The sequence below is a fragment of the Phocoena sinus genome, chromosome 1 (assembly GCF_008692025.1).
Source record: "Phocoena sinus isolate mPhoSin1 chromosome 1, mPhoSin1.pri, whole genome shotgun sequence".
NCBI classification, from domain to species: Eukaryota; Metazoa; Chordata; class Mammalia; order Artiodactyla; family Phocoenidae; genus Phocoena; species Phocoena sinus.
In genome coordinates this window covers 146,409,514-146,426,014 of record NC_045763.1, presented here as the reverse complement: position 1 = coordinate 146,426,014, position 16,501 = coordinate 146,409,514, and positions in this window count along the sequence as shown.

The window sequence follows — 16,501 nt, the reverse complement described above, 5'->3', positions numbered from 1 at the left end:
CAGAGTGCAGAGGCAGATACCTCTTGAATGTGGGAAACTTTTCAGGAAAAATGACCAGCTTTTTCACCAAATTAACGACATGAAAAAGTGAAGGGGTAATGATGGATACATGTCATTATATATTTGGCCAGACCCATAGACTATACAACACCAAGAGTGAACCCTAATGTCAACTGTGGACTTTGGATGATTATGACCTTTCAATGTCAATTCATCAATTGTAACCACTCTGGTGGGAGATGTTGGTAATAGGGGAGGCTGTGCACATAGGGGGGTAGATGGGAAATCTCTGTACCTTCCTCTAATTTTGCTGTGACCTAAAACTTCTCTAAAAATATTGTCTGTAGGGACTTCCCTGGTGGGCCAGTGGTTAGGACTCCATGCTTCCGTGCATGGGAGGCGGGATCGAGCTCTTGTCGGGGAACTAGGATCCCACATTCCATGTGGTGCGGCCAAAAAAAAAAAAGAAAGTTAAAAAAAAATTGTCTTTATAAAAGAATTAAGTCTGGACTTCAGAAACAAAACAGACATACAAACAAAAAAACCCAGCAGGGACTTCCCTGGTGGCGCAGTGGCTAAGAATCCTCCTGCCAATGCAGGGGGCACAGGCTCATGCCCTGGTCCGGGAAGGTCCCACATGCCGCGGAGCAACTAAGCCCGTGCTCCACAACTATTGAGCCTGCGCTCTAGAGCCCGCAAGCCACAACTACTGAGCCCACGTGCCACAACTACTGAAGCCTGCATGCCTAGAGCCCGTGCTCCGTAACAAGAGAAGCCACCACGATGAGAAGCCCGCGCACCGCAACAAAGAGTAGCCCCTGCTCGCTGCAACTAGAGAAAGCCCGCGAGCAGCAACAAAGAACCAACACAGCCAAAAATAAATATAAATAAATAAAAAGAAATTCACTGAAGAGGAAATATCAGTGGCCAATAGCCAATAAAGACATGAAAAGACACTCTACTGATATTCAGATATATACAAATTAAAACAAAATTGAAGTACCACAGACTTTTGACAAAAACCTTGCTTTAATAATCTGAAAAATTTTCAAGAACTCTCATGCATTGTTGGTGGGAATTGAAACTGCCATTCTGAAGGGAAATTGGTAGTATCTATTAAATTTAAATTACGTATACCCCATGACATTTCTTAAAATCGAATTTTTTAAAAAATTAATTAATTAATTATTAATTTTTGGCTGCGTTGAGTCTTTGTTGCCACATGCAGGCTTTCTCTAGTTGTGATGAGCGAGGGCTAGTCTTCGTGGCAGTGCATGAGCTTCTCATTGCAGTGGCTTGTCTTGTTGCAGAGCACGGGCTGTAGGCGCACAGGCTCAGTAGTTGTGGCACATGGGTTTAGTTGCTCCGCGACATGTGGGATCTTCTGGGACCAGGGCTCGAACCCATATCCCCTGCATTGGCAGGCGGATTCTTAACCACTGTGCCACCAGGGAAGTTACAAAATTAACTTTCTTAAAAGGCAGATCCAAGTGCATGAGGAAACATGGTTAAAGAGATTCATTGCCACATTTTCTCCAAGAGTGAAAAACTAGACCACCCTAAATATCCATCAATAGGAGTCTGACCAAATAAACTCATCACTAGGTAACACTGCATATCAGTTACAAATGAAAAGGTAGATCTTTAAGAACTACATTTGTGGAGTTGCAAAATGATTCAGTTGGGAAACACCTCCACAGAAAACAATCCTGCATAAATTAATACATGTATTAATTATATATAAATAATATATATATACACATATATAATTTATATACATATGTATAGGCTTGAAAACCTATTTTAATATAAAACTCATATCAATTTAATACCTATATATGCATATACACATAGGTATTTATATATATTAATATATATATATTTGTATTTATATACATAGGAAAAGGTCTTGAATGATACCAAATTGAGGATCTTAGAGGGATGGAGATTAAAAGACAAAACCATATTGAAACCATGTAACTCAGATTGAGACTTGAACCCACGCACCAGGACCCAGCCAAAACCCACACTGGGACTTGAAACCATGGTCCTTTAACTGAGATCACAGACATCGTCTCAGGACTTAAGGAAGCTCAGGTTCTTGGAGTCTTGTCACAGAAAGAATTCAGTGAGAGACAAAGTGATTTATTTAGAGAGAAAGTGATTTATTTAGAGAGAAACACACTCCACAGACAGAGTGTGGGCCATCTCAGAAGACAAGAGGCCTTGAAATATGGTGCGGTTAGATTTTATGGGCTGGGTAAGTTCACAGGCTAATGAGTGGGAGGATTATTCCTGTTATTTTGTGGGAGGGGTGGAGATTTCCAGGAATTGGGCCACCGCCCCCTTTTTGACCTTTTATGGTTGGCCTCAGAACTGTCATGGCACTGGTGGGTGTGCCATTTAGCTAATGTATTACAATGAGCATATAATGAGGCTCAAGGTCTACTGGAAATCGAATCTTCCACCATCTTGGATCTAGTTGATTCTAACCAGTTTTTGTCATGTCCTATGGCTATGTAATTCTTTTAAACGTTGTGCCCTGCCCCCTTCTCTCCTGTTTCAATATGATCATAAAAATAGAATAAAAAACCTTTGATAAATTCAAAAGCCATTATTTTTTTAAAACTCCTAGAAAACAAATAGAAGGAAACTTCCTTGAGCCTTATCAGTATTATATTAATTATTGACTAGGAGAATGCATCTGAGTATAAATTGTGCAATTAAAACTTAGTTTATCTTTTTAAACCCCAAAGTTGAGTAGATTGTTTGGGCCTCACTGACCAGAGGAGCCTTAGGACAGAGGAGAAGGCAGCTGGGGTGAAGATTCTTCATCTCTGCAGGCCTTCAATTGCTTGTGATTACCATTAACTCAGTGACTTCCCCTGTTCCAAGTAGGTTTTCCCCTGGAAACGTTTAATCCCAGGCCAATGACCTTCCCTCTACCCCCAACAAAGCCCACATATATGGGGAAAGTAAAACTCTAGGGAAAAGCCTTTGAATCTACGACTTCATGGGTATCCACAGATATATTTGACAGAAAGCAAATAATTCTGCAAACACACAGAGACAAAAACAGAATATCAAAATATGACAAATCTGAATTAGCAAACCAAAGCCTCTGTGAATCTACATTCTTAAAACACACGCAACATAGATTTTTTGGAAATAGTGATGTCTCTTGCCACGTTCAAAACAGGTTTCAATTCACCAGAATCCATCTGTAAATGATGAGCCTAAGAATGGAACAAGGAGAGTACCGTGTTCCAAGATCAAATGGGAAAGACATGTAACTCCTTCCAGGTCAGGAAAGGGCAGGTAATCAGACATTGACTGAATTCGGCTTTTGTGATTTGGCTCCGCCCCCACTTCAGTCCTTGTTGCTCCAATGCATGTCTACTTTGCATATGGAGGTCATGATGCCCATTTTCAGTTGCAATTCTGGACGTGCAGGGACCACAATTTTATCAGTCTTGGGTAAGGATTAAGAATTGGACAGAGTAGTGGGGTGGCTGTTCTGCTCTAAAAATGTAAAAATAATCGTAGTGACCATCTATTGAGCTTCCACTAAGAGCTAGCGCTGGGCTAGGCACGCTCCCTATATCACCGCACTTGAACTTAGTCTCCTAAGACTTTTTGCAGGTTAATAACTTGCTCAAGGTTATATAACTCGTGAATGCCAGACTGAGCACTTAAACGAATTCTCCGGTTCCAAAGTCCATGCTCTCGCCTGTTGCATTCAGCAGGCTCCTTCTTCCAGCGAGGCAAAATCAAACCGGGAGATCCCTACTTCTGGAATAAAGCATTTGCTCAAGGCTCCAGGAGTCCAAGCAGCAAGATGAGGTCAAGGTCAGGCTCAGAGAAATGGCCCCTAGGATGCATGGGACCTAGGAGGCCTTAGGGCTGGAGCCTGTCATCCAGTGGGTTGACTTTCACGCACAGAACTCTGCTGAGTCACCAAGGCAGGCACTGCTGTTACACAACAAACCAGAACACCACTAAACCAGCCCTGCTCCTCGGGGTTTTTTCAACCCCAGGCTTTAATGACCCAACAAAGGGCTGGTGGCTGATTAAAGGGAAGTCCAAATGTTAGGAAAACCTACTTTGGGGGAGAAATCTGATTTCCAGTCTGTTCAAAGAACAGAGAAATGTTTTCCTGGAAGAGACCTTCCCTCAATGGCCTCCATTTCTGTCCTCCAAGAGCTGGCCGGCTCCCACCTCAGGGCTCCTGCTTTGTTATTTCCTCTACCTGGAAGGCTCTTCTCCCAGAAATTGAGGGGCTTGCTTCTCCTCCCTCTTAGCTCTTACTCAAATATCTGTTTTTCATTCATACAGGCTTTCCCGGCCTTTATATCTAGAATATCAACAACAGCCATCCTCTCCAACATAGACACAAGTAAATTCATACTCAGCCCTCTTCCCTGCTTTATCTTTTTCTCCTTAGAATTTAATCTGATGATAGTTTACTTCTTTATCTTGTCTCTACTAGAACAGAAGCTTCACAAGGGTAGGGATTTGTGTTTCTGTCCCTAGCACTTAGGACAGTGCCTTCTGCATAATAGACATTCAATAAATATTTGTTGAATGAAATCAATCTGTGCTTCAGAGAATAGTGAAATCCTGGAAAACTCCCACAGGTTTAAGTGGTTCATTAAGGGAAAAATCAAGAGCTTTGGAGGCCCAGATTTGAATCTAGGCCTAGCCTAGATGAATACTCAATCTAGTTTAATAATTTATCTCAACGGATAATCTAGAGTAATACTTAATCTCACTAAACCTCATTTTGCGGTTGGTTGAGGAGACTATTTGCCTCCTGGGATTGTAGTGAGGAGGAGTAATAGTTTCCTGAGCCCCGTGCCAAGGACTGTACACGCATTATTCCTTTAATCCTCACAAGAATCCCATGAAGCTATACTACTGTTATCCCCAAAGACACCAAAGCGATGTGCCCGGGGTGATAAAGACAGGAAACAGGTCACGGGACTCCAGCCCTCATCTGTCTCTCTCCAAAACCCATACCCTAACCACCACCCTGGATGTAGAATGGGTTTGTGTGCATAAAATGCTGGGCCCTGATGGAGAAAAGGTGCCCACAAGGGCCCTTTACTTCTCCTCCACCCCATCCCTCAGCAGAGTCGCTCCTGACTAATAATGTCGAAGCACTACCCCTGCCACTGATAAGAGCAGGGACAGCGGACCCATCTGCCCTCCCCAGCCTGGTGACTTGCCTTGTCTTTCACATTCAAGGATAATCTCCTCACCACCACCACCCCACCCCCCACCCCCCACCCCCGCCCCACCTCCGGCAACCACTACACCTGTCCCACCAGGATCTTATTTGGTACCAGGCCCTGGTATTTTGTCACTTTTGCATAGACTAAGTGTCATATAAGGAAACAATATTTCTACTTTAGGTCAGTATGTCACAAAAATTGTTCTATAAGCTCCTTTTAAATGTGATCTCACAATTCAGCCTAATGCTGTTTAACAAGTGGTGTACGTTGACATATTTATTTAAGCAAGAAAAAGTATTTGTAGAAACATATATTTACATATACACATACATAGTTTTAAAATATAAGTTGATATATTACTATGTGTTCCAGCATCAAAACTAGACAAGAAGTGCTTTCAAGAACTGATTTATACGCTTAATAAAATTAGCTGTTTTTCTTTGGGGGGGTGGTTAATACATACAACATGCTAGTGTTTTGCTTTAATGATGAGGTAAGAGAGAAGGTTTCAGGTTGCTCTTTGCAAGCCCTTCTCCACAAATCCCACACTGTGGGCAAGAGCAGTCTTGACTTCCAATGAATGAAAAACCACATGGGATGGAATCAGCACAATCTTTTCTCTTTTGTACATTGGATTTTGGAGGATGGTAGACAGGTTAATGCCCTATTAAATAATAGTTATCAAATGAATGTGACACAATAATCTGGAGAAGCAGATATTGAAGCAGTTCTGTAGCATCATTATTTTTTTGCTGCTCATTAACTTACATTTCAAATAGATGCTTCTTCTGTGACTTGTGTCTGTTATAATTAAGAGATGGAAAATACAAATGAAAACCCTAAGACAGGGACTTCCCTGGTGGGGCAGTGGTTGGGACTCTGCGCTCCCAGTGCAGGGGGCCCGGGTGTGATCCCTCGTCAGGGAGCTAGAGCCCACATGCATGCTGCAACAGAGTTCGCATGCTGCAGCTAAGGAGCCCACCTGCCGCAACTAAGACCCAGCACAACCAAATAAATATTCTTTTAAATAAAATAAAATAATTAAAAAAAGAAAGAAAAGAAAACCCTAAGACAGCCAAGGCCCCAAAGCATCTAGTGATGTTCAGTAAAGTGATGTTCAGCTACTGACTCAGGAGCTGCTCACCATCAACACACTCAGAGGTTCTCAAACAATTCAGTTAAAAAAAAAAAAGGTGAAAATTATATTATCCATTGATTTAGAAGAAGAAGAAGGGGGAGGAGGAGGAGGAGGAAAATGGTTGTCATTGCCTCCTTTGGTTCTGCTTCTCTGGAATTACCGATGGTGGGCCAGGCCTGCTGGGTTAGTGTAGTGGAAAAGCACATCTAAGACTCTTTCCACTCTGCCATACCACTGTCCCTTAAAAGGATTTCTCATAAAATCCCTGAATCTCAGCTAGAAAGTCCTTAAACGTATCAGATCCAAACTCTGCCCTTTGCAGAAATCACCACCGGCTTACCCAACAACATGAGGGCAGAGAGCACACACCCAAACACCGTCATCATTGGTGGAAACAGGTCATGCCCACTCCCTCCACAGCCTACGTGAACTGGGATTGTCTCTTTTGTTTTGCGCCTCAACCATTTTCCTTCCTCCCCCAAGCTCTTTCCCCATAACTGTCATAGAATCAATCACTAGGTAAACATCTGTTTGTCCTCAAGATACTTCTCTATCCTGCATGTAGTGCTTGTTACAGAAGTTACCTGAAGAAAAAAAAAATTCTAATAATTTTAAGAAAGAGAGAGAAATGTGGTATCATTGAAGAGACTGGTATAAGCCTAAGAGTCAAGAGTGGGATTAATCAAGGTCTTAAGGGGCATTAATTGGGTTAGGAAGAGGGAGAAAGACATAAGGGAAAGAATGGAGAAGAAGAAGAAAGGAAAAAGGAGGAAAGAAGAAGGGAAAGTAAGAAAAAAGAAGGGAATAAAATACAAACTGGCTAATATTTATTGAGCGCTGAATGAAGAGCAAGCATCGTTCAGAATGCTTTACTTATGCTCATTCATTTAATCTACAACAACCCTATAAAAGAAACATTACTATTATTCTAGTTTTTCAGATGAGGAAACGAAGGCAGACACCTTACCAAACATCGCATAGTCAGTGAGTCTGGGATTTGAAGCCTGCAGTCTGACTCCAGAACTAACCATTTTGCATACCATGGAATTTGAAGAGCCTCCGTCACTCAGTAAGAGTACCCTAATCTCTAGATTGAAGACAGTACTAGCATTTAGTTCACAGAGCGATTAGGATTACGTGGGCTAAAACATTTAGCACAGTGCTAGAGCATAGAATGTGGTAGATACATGTTCGTTTTTGTTCCATGTGATCCTCACAAGGACCTTATAAAGAATGCATTATCGTCATCTCACAGATATGAAAACTGAAACTCCAAGAGATATTGAAACTCCAAGAGATATTGAACCAGCCAACCATGCCTAATAAGGGGTGGGGTGAGGAAGAACAGGATAGAGAGAAAAGAGAGAGGAGGAAGAAGAAAGGAGGAAAGGAGGCAGGAGCAGGCTCTAAGTGAGACAAGAGGAGAAATGTAAGGAGAAGAAAATGGAGCCTGCTGTGTTAAGTGCCTCAGGTGGCCTCAGGGCTTTTCAAGATGACATCTCTAATCCATACAAGGCTGATTCACTCAGCATGAACTTGCCTTTCATTCAGATTGGGTCTTTTATTTTTAATAAACAATATATATTAAAAAAAAACACAATATATTTATTTTTTATTTTTATTTATTTTTAAAATATTTATTTATTTAATTAATTTATTTGGTTGCACCAGATCTTAGCTGCAGCAGGTGGACTCCTTAGTTGCAGCTTGCCGGCTCCTTAGTTGTGGCATGCGTGTGGGATCTAGGTCCCTGACCAGGGATTGAACCCAGTCCCTCTGCACTGGGAGTGCAGAGTCTTATCCACTGCACCACGAGGGAAGTCCCCAGAATGGGTCCTGTTATAACACATGAGGTAGTCTGGACTCCCACCAAATCCCTTAAGAAATTATTTATCCCTTAAGCTTGATAACTCCACATAAAATCTCAGACCATGTGTATAGTTAAAGAAAACCCCTGGACTGCCCTAGTTCAGCTCTTCTTACTGGAGTGTCTAAGGAAGAATCTGTTTCTTTGCCTTTTCCAGCTGCAAGAAGCTGCCTCCATCTCCACTGATACTATGTAAAAAATAGACAACTAATGAGAGCCTACTGTATAGCACAGGGAGCTCTACTTAATGCCTAAATGGGAAGGAAATACAAAAAGAGTATATATATATATATATATATATATATATATGTTTGATTCACTTTGCTGTACAGTAGAAACTAACACAACACTGTAAAGCCACTGTACTCCAATACAAATTAATTTAAAAAAAAAAACTGCCTCTGTTCCTGGGCTAGTGGCCTCTTCCACCTTCTTCAAGGTCAGCACGGTAGCATCTTCAAATATCTTTTTCTAACCATAGCCCCTACTTCTATCATCCAGATCCCTGTCATCGTATCTTCTCTCTGACTCCTGCCTCCTTATATAAAGACCCTTATGATTATATTGGGTGCATCCAGATTATCCAAGATAATGGGTTCAGCCATCTCAAGATCTTAACATAATTACCCTTGCAAAATCCATAAGGTAACATACTCAAAGGCTCTGGGAATTAGGATATGAAAAATTTTAGGGGGCCCTATAATATGCTACCTAATTTTTTTCAGCTCATTGACTTTTAATAATGTATAGAAACTCAAGACCCAATAACTTTATCAATAAATACATCACCATCACTTTCCAGAGGAGTCTAGAACTTGATGCAAGAGCCCAGGGCAGGGACTTCCCTGATGGCACAGTGGTGAAGAATCTGCCTGCCAATCCAGGGGACACGGGCTCGAGCCCTGCTCCAGGAAGATCCTATGTGTCGCGGAGCAACTAAGCCCATGCACCATAACTACTGAGCCTGTGTGCCAAGAGACCATGCTCCACAACAAGAGAAGCCACCACAATGAGAAGCCCATGCACCCCAACGAAGAGTATCCACCGCTCACCACAACTAGAGAAAGCCTCGCACAGCAAGATTTCTCTAGCATTTATAAATAAACAAATATTAAAAAAAAAAAAAAGAGCCCAGGACAGGTGTCATTGATGGCCACTTTTATTCCAGGCTATAAAAAGTCCTGATAAACTGTCACTATTTGCAGATGACATGATACTCTATATAGAGAATCTTAAAGTCTCCACCCAAAAACTGTTAGAATGGTTAAATGAATTCAGCAAGGTTGCAGGACACAAGATGGATATAGAGAAAACTGTTGCATTTCTATACAGTAATAATGGAATATGAGAAACTTCCCTGGTAGTCCAGTGGTAAAGACTCCACGATTCCACTCAAGGGGGCATGGGTTCAATCCCTGGTCAGGGAACTAAGATCCCATGTGCCACAAGGGCAAGGAGTGGCAAAAAAAAAAAAAGAAAGAAAGAAAGAAAAAAGAAAAGAAAAAGTAATACGAGAAAGATAAAGTAAAACAAAAAATCCCCTTTAGAATCACATTTTAAGAAGCAAAAACAAAAACAAAACAACAGCAACAACAAAAAACTAGGAATAAACTTAACCAAGGAAGTAAAAGATCTACACTCTGAAAATTATAAAACGTTGATGAAGGAAACTGAAGATGATTCAAAGAAATGGAAAGATATTCTGTGCTCTTGGATTGGAAGAATTAATAGTAAAATGGCCATATTACCCAAAGCAACCTATAGATTTAATGCAATCCCTACTCAGGACATTTTTCACAGAACTAGAGTAAATAATCCTAAAATTTATATGGAGCCACAATAGACCCAAAATTGCCAGAGCAATCCTGAGAAAAAAAGAACGAAGCTGGAGGTATCACCGGCCCAGACTTCAGACTATACTACAAAACTGCAGTCATCACAACAGTCTGGTATTCTCCACAACTAACTGCTGAACTATCATTGACAGGAAGACACTGGAACTCAACAAAAAAGATACCCCACATCCAAAGACAAAGGAGAAGCCGCAATGAGATGGTAGGAGGGGAGCAATCACAATAAAATCAAATCCCATAACTGCTGGATGGGTGACTCACAAACTGGAGAACACTTATACCACAGAAGTCCACTCACTGGAGTGAAGGTTCTGACCCCACGTCAGGCTTCCCAACCTGGGGGTCAGGCAATCGGAGGAGGAATTCCTGGAGAATCAGACTTTGAAGGTTAGTGGGATTTGATTGCAGGGCTTTGACAGGACTGAGGGAAACAGAGACTCCACTCTTGGAGGGCACACAAGAGTAGTGTGCACATGGGGACCCAGGGGAAGGAGCAGTGACCCCATAAGAGACTGAACCAGACCTACCTGCTAGTGTTGGAGAGTCTCCTGCAGAGTTGCAGGGTAGCTCTGTCTCACCGTGAGGACAAGGACACTGGCAGCAGGAGTTCTGGGAAGTATTCCTTGGCATGAGCCATCCCAGAGTCTGCCATTAGCCCCACCAAAGAGCCAGGTAGGTGCCAGTGCTGGGTCACCTCAGGCCAAACAACCAACAGGGAGGGAACCCAGCCCCACCCACCAGCAGACAAGCAGATTAAAGTTTTAGTGAGCTCTGCCCACCAGAGCAACACCCAGCTCTACCCACCACCAGTCTCTCCGATCAGGAAGCTTACACAACCCTCTTAGATAACCTCATCCACCAGAGGGCAGACAGCAGAAGCAAGAAGAACGACAATTCTGCAGCCTATGGAAGGAAAACCACGTTCACAGAAAGACAGACAAGATGAAAAGGCAGAGAACTTTCTACCAGATGAAAGAACAGGATAAAACCCCAGAAAAACAACTGAATGAGGTGGAGACAGGCAACCTTCCAGAAAAAGAACTCAGAAAAATGATACTGAAGATGATCCAGGACCTCAGAAAAAGAATGGAGGAAAAGATCGAGAAGATGCAAGAAATGTTGAACAAAGATCTAGAAGAGTTAGAGAACAAGCAAACAGAGATGAACAATACAATAACTGATATGAAAAATAAACTAGAAGGAATCAATAGCAGAATAAGTGAGGCAGAGGAATGGATAAGTGACCTGGAAGACAGAATGGTGGAATTCACAGCTGCAGAACAGAATAAAGAGAAAGGAATGAAAAGAAATGAAGACAGACTAACAGACCTCTGGGACAACATTAAATGAAATAACTTTCGCATTATAGGGGTCCCAGAAGGAGAAGAAAGAGCGAAAGGACCTGAGAAAATATTTGAAGAGATTATAGTTGAAAACTTCCCTAACATGTGAAAGGAAATAGCCACCCAAGTCCAGGAAGTGCAGAGTCCCAGGCAGGATAAACCCAAGGAGAAACATGCCGAAACACGTAGTAATCAAATTGACAAAAGTTAAAGACAAAGAAAAATGACTGAAAGCAACAAGGGAAAAACGACAAATAACATACAAGGGAGCTCCCATAAGCTTAACAGCTGATTTCTCAGCAGAAACTCTACAAGCCAGAAGGGAGTGGCATGATATATTTAAAGTGATGAAAGGGAAGACCTACAACCAAGATTACTCTAGCCGGCAAGGATCTCATTCAGATTCGATGGAGAAATCAAAAGCTTTACAGACAAGCAAAAGCTAAGAGAATTCAGCACCATCAAACTAGCTCTACAACAAGTGCTAAAGGAACTTTTCTAAGTGGAAAATACAAGAGAAGAAAAGAACCTACAAAAACAAACCCATAACAATTAAGAAAATGGTAATAGGAACATACATATCGATAATTACCTTAAACATGAATAGATTAAATGCTCCAACCAAAAGACACAGGTTTGCTGACTGGATACAAAAACAAGACCCAGAAGGAGATGCAAGAGGGAAGAGATATGGGGATATATGTATATGTATAGCTGATTCACTTTGTTATAAAGCAGAAACTAACACACCACTGTAAAGCAATTATACTCCAATAAAGATGTTAAAAAAAAAAGAATGGTAAAATAATAATGTTGGTGAATTTAAATAAGAATCTGGATTATTAAAGTTACAAATCTTTGGTCTTTATACCTTTAATAAAACATGCATCTATTAATAACGAAAAAAAACAAAAAAGACCCATATATATGCTGTCTACAAGAGACCCACTTCACACCTAGGGATGCATACAGACTGAAAATGAGGGGATGGAAAAAGATAATCCATACAAAAGGAAATCAAAAGAAAGCTGGAGTAGCAATTCTCATATCAGTTAAAATAGACTTTAAAATAAAGAATGTTACAAGAGACAAGGAAGGACACTACATAATGATCAAGGGATCAATACAAGAAGAAGAAATAACAATTATAAATATATATGCACCCAACATAGTAGCACCTCAATACATAAGGTAACTGCTGACAGCTATAAAGGAGGAAATCAACAGTAACACAATAATAGTGGGGGACTTTAACACCTCACTTACACCAACGGACAGATAATCCTGACAGAACATTAATAAGGAAACACAGGCTTTAAATGACACAATAGACCAGATAGATTTAATTGACATTTATAGGACATTCCAACCAAAAACTGCAGATTACACTTTCTTCTCAGGTGCACATGGAACATTCTCCAGGATTGATCATATCTCGGGTCACAAATCAAGCCTCAGTAAATTTAAGAAAATTGAAATCATATCAAGCATCTTTTCTGACCACAACGCTATGAGTTTAGAAATCAATTACAGGGAAAAAAATGTAAAAAACACAAATACATGGAGGCTAAACATTACATTACTAAATAACCAAGAGATCACTGAAGAAATCAAAGAGGAAATCAAAAAATGCTTAGAGACAAATGACAATGAAAACACCAGGATCCAAAACCTATGGGATGCAGCGATAGCAGTTCTAAGAGGGAAGTTTATAGCAATACAAGCCTACCTCAAGAAACAAGAAAAATCTCAAATAAATGATCTAACCTTACACCTAAAGGAACTAGAGAAAGAAAAACAAACAAAACCCAAAGTTAGCAGAAGGAAAGAAACCATAAAGATCAGAGCAGAAATAACTGAAATAGAAACAAAGAAAACAATAGCAAAGATCAATAAAACTAAAAGCTGGTTCTTTGAGATGATAAACAAAATTGATAAACTATTAGCCAGACTCATCAAGAAAAAGAGGGAGAGGACTCAAATCAATAAAATTAGAAATGAAAAAGGAGAAGTTACAACAGACACCACAGAAATACAGAGCATCCTAAGAGATTACTGCAAGCAGCTCTATGCCAATAAAATGGACAACCTGGAAGAAATGGACAAATTCTTAGAAAGGTATAACTTTCCAAGACTGAACCAGGAAGAAATAGAAAATATGAACAGACCAATCACAAGTAATGAAATTGAAACTGTGGTTAAAAATCTTCCAACAAACAAAAGTCCAGGACCAGATGGCTTTGCAGGTGAATTCTGTCAAGCATTAGAGAAGAGCTAACACCTATCTTTCTCAAACTCTTCCAAAAAATTGCAGAGGAAGGAACACCCCCAAACTCATTCTATGAGGCTACCATCACCCTGATACCAAAACCAGACAAAGATACTACAAAAAAAGAAAATTACAGACGAGTATCACTGATGAATATAGATGCAAAAATCCTCAACAAAATACTAGCAAACAGAATCTGACAACACATTAAAGGGATCATACACCATGATCAAGTGAGGTTTATCCCAGGGATGCAAGGATTCTTCAATATACGCAAATCAATCAATGTGATACACCATATTAACAAACTGAAGAATAAAAACCATATGATCATGTCAATAGATCCAGAAAAAGCTTTTGACAAAATCCAACATCCATTTATATTAAAAACTCTCCAGAAAGTGGGCATAGGGGGAACCTACTTCAATATAATAAAGGTCATATACAAGAAACCCACAGCAAACATCTTTCTCAATGGTGAAAAACTGAAAGCATTTCCTTTAAGATCAGGAACAAGACAAGGATGTCTACTATTGCCACTATTATTCAACATAGTTTTGGAAGTCCTAGCCACAGCAACCAGAGAAGAAAGAGAAATAAAAGGAATACAAATTGGAAAAGAAATAAAACTCTCACTGTTTGCAGATGACATGATACAATACATAAAAAATCCTAAAGATGCCACCAGAAAACTACTAGAGCTAATCAATGAACTTGGTAAAGTTGCAGGATACAAAATTAATGCACAGAAATCTCTTGCATTCCTATACACTAACAACGAAAGATCAGAAAGAGAAATTAAGGAAACAATCACATTCACCATTGCAACAAAAAGAATAAAATACCAAGAATAAACCAACCTAAGGAAGTGAAAGACCTGTACTCAGAAAACTATAAGACACTTATGAAAGAAATCAAAGATGACACAAACAGATGGAGAGATATACCATGTTTCTGGATTGGAAGAATCAACACTGTGAAAATGACTATACTACCCAAAGCAATCTACAGATTCAAGGCAGTCCCTATCAAATTACCAGTGGCCTTTTTTTTTTTTTTTTTTTTTTGTGGTACGCGGGCCTCTCACTGTTGTGGCCTCTCCTGTTGCAGAGCACAGGCTCCGGATGCACAGGTTCAGCGGCCATGGCTCACGGGCCCAGCCACTCCCTGGCATGTGGGATCTTCTTGGACTGGGGCATGAACCCGTGTTCCCTACAGCAGCAGGTGGACTCTCAACCACTGCACCACCAGGGAAGCCCACCAGTGGCATTTTTTACGGAGCTAGAACAAAAATTCTTAAAATTTGTGTGGAGATACAAAAGACCGCAAATAGCCAAAGCAGTCTTGAGGGAAAAAAACAGAGCTGGAGCAATCAGACTCCCTGACTTCAGACTATACTACAAAGCTACAGTAATCTAGACAGTATGGTACAGGCACAAAAACAGAAATATAGATCAATGGAACAGCATAGAAACCCCAGAGATAAACTCATGCACCTATGGTCAACTAATCTATGACAAAGGAGGCAAGGATATACAATGGAGAAAAGACAGCTTCTTCAATAAGTGGTGCTGGTAAAACTGGACAGCTACATGTAAAAGAATGAAATTAAAACACTCCCTAACACCATACACAAAAATAAACTCAAAGTGGATTAAAGACCTCAATGTAAGGCCAAACACTATAAAACTCTTAGAGGAAAACATAGGAAGAACACTCTTTGACATAAATCACAGCAAGATCTTTTTTGATCCACCTCCTAGAGTAATGGAAATAAAAACAAAAATAAACAAATGGGACCTAATGAAACTTAAAAGCTTTTGCAAAGCAAAGGAAACTACAAACAAGACAAAAGGCAACCCTCAGAATGGGAGAAAAGATTTGCAAATGAATCAATGGACAAAGGATTAATCTCCAAAATATATAAACAGCTCATGCATCTCAATATTGAAAAAGCAAACAACCCAATCCAAAAATGGGCAGAAGACCTAAACAGACATTTCTCCAAAGAAGACATACCAATGCCAAGAAGCCCATGAAAAGCTGCTCAGCATCACTAATTATTAGAGAAAAACAAATCAAAACTACAGTGAGGTATCACCTCATACCAGTTAATTGGGCATCATCAGAAAATCTACAAACAACAAATGCTGGAGAGGGTGTGGAGAAAAGGGAACCCTCTTGCACTGTTGGTGGGAATGTAAATAGATACAACCACTATGGAGGTTCCTTAAAAAACTAAAACTAGAATTACCATATGACCCAGCAATCCCACTACTGGGCATATACCCAGAGAAAAACATAATTCAAAAAGACACATGCACCCGAATGTTCATTGCAGCACTGTTTACAATAGCCTGGTCATGGAAGCAACCTAAATGCCCATTTACAGATGAATGGATAAAGAAGTTGTGGTACATATATACAATGGAATATTGCTCAGCCATAAAAAGGAAAGAAATTGGGTCATTTGTAAAGATGTGGATGGATCTAGAGACAGTCATACAGAGAGAAGTAAGTCAGAAAGAGAAAAACAAATATCATATATTAACTCATGTATGTGGAACCTAGAAAAATGGTACAGATGAACCAGTTTGCAGGGCAGAAATAGAGACACAAATGTAGAGAACTACTGTATGGACACCAAGGGGACAATGTGGTGGGGGAGGGGTGGTGGTGGTGGGATGAATTGGGAGATTGGGATTGACATGTATACACTAATATATATAAAATAGATAACTAATAACCTGCTGTATAAAAAAATAAATAAAATAAAATTCAAAAAAACCCCAAAAAC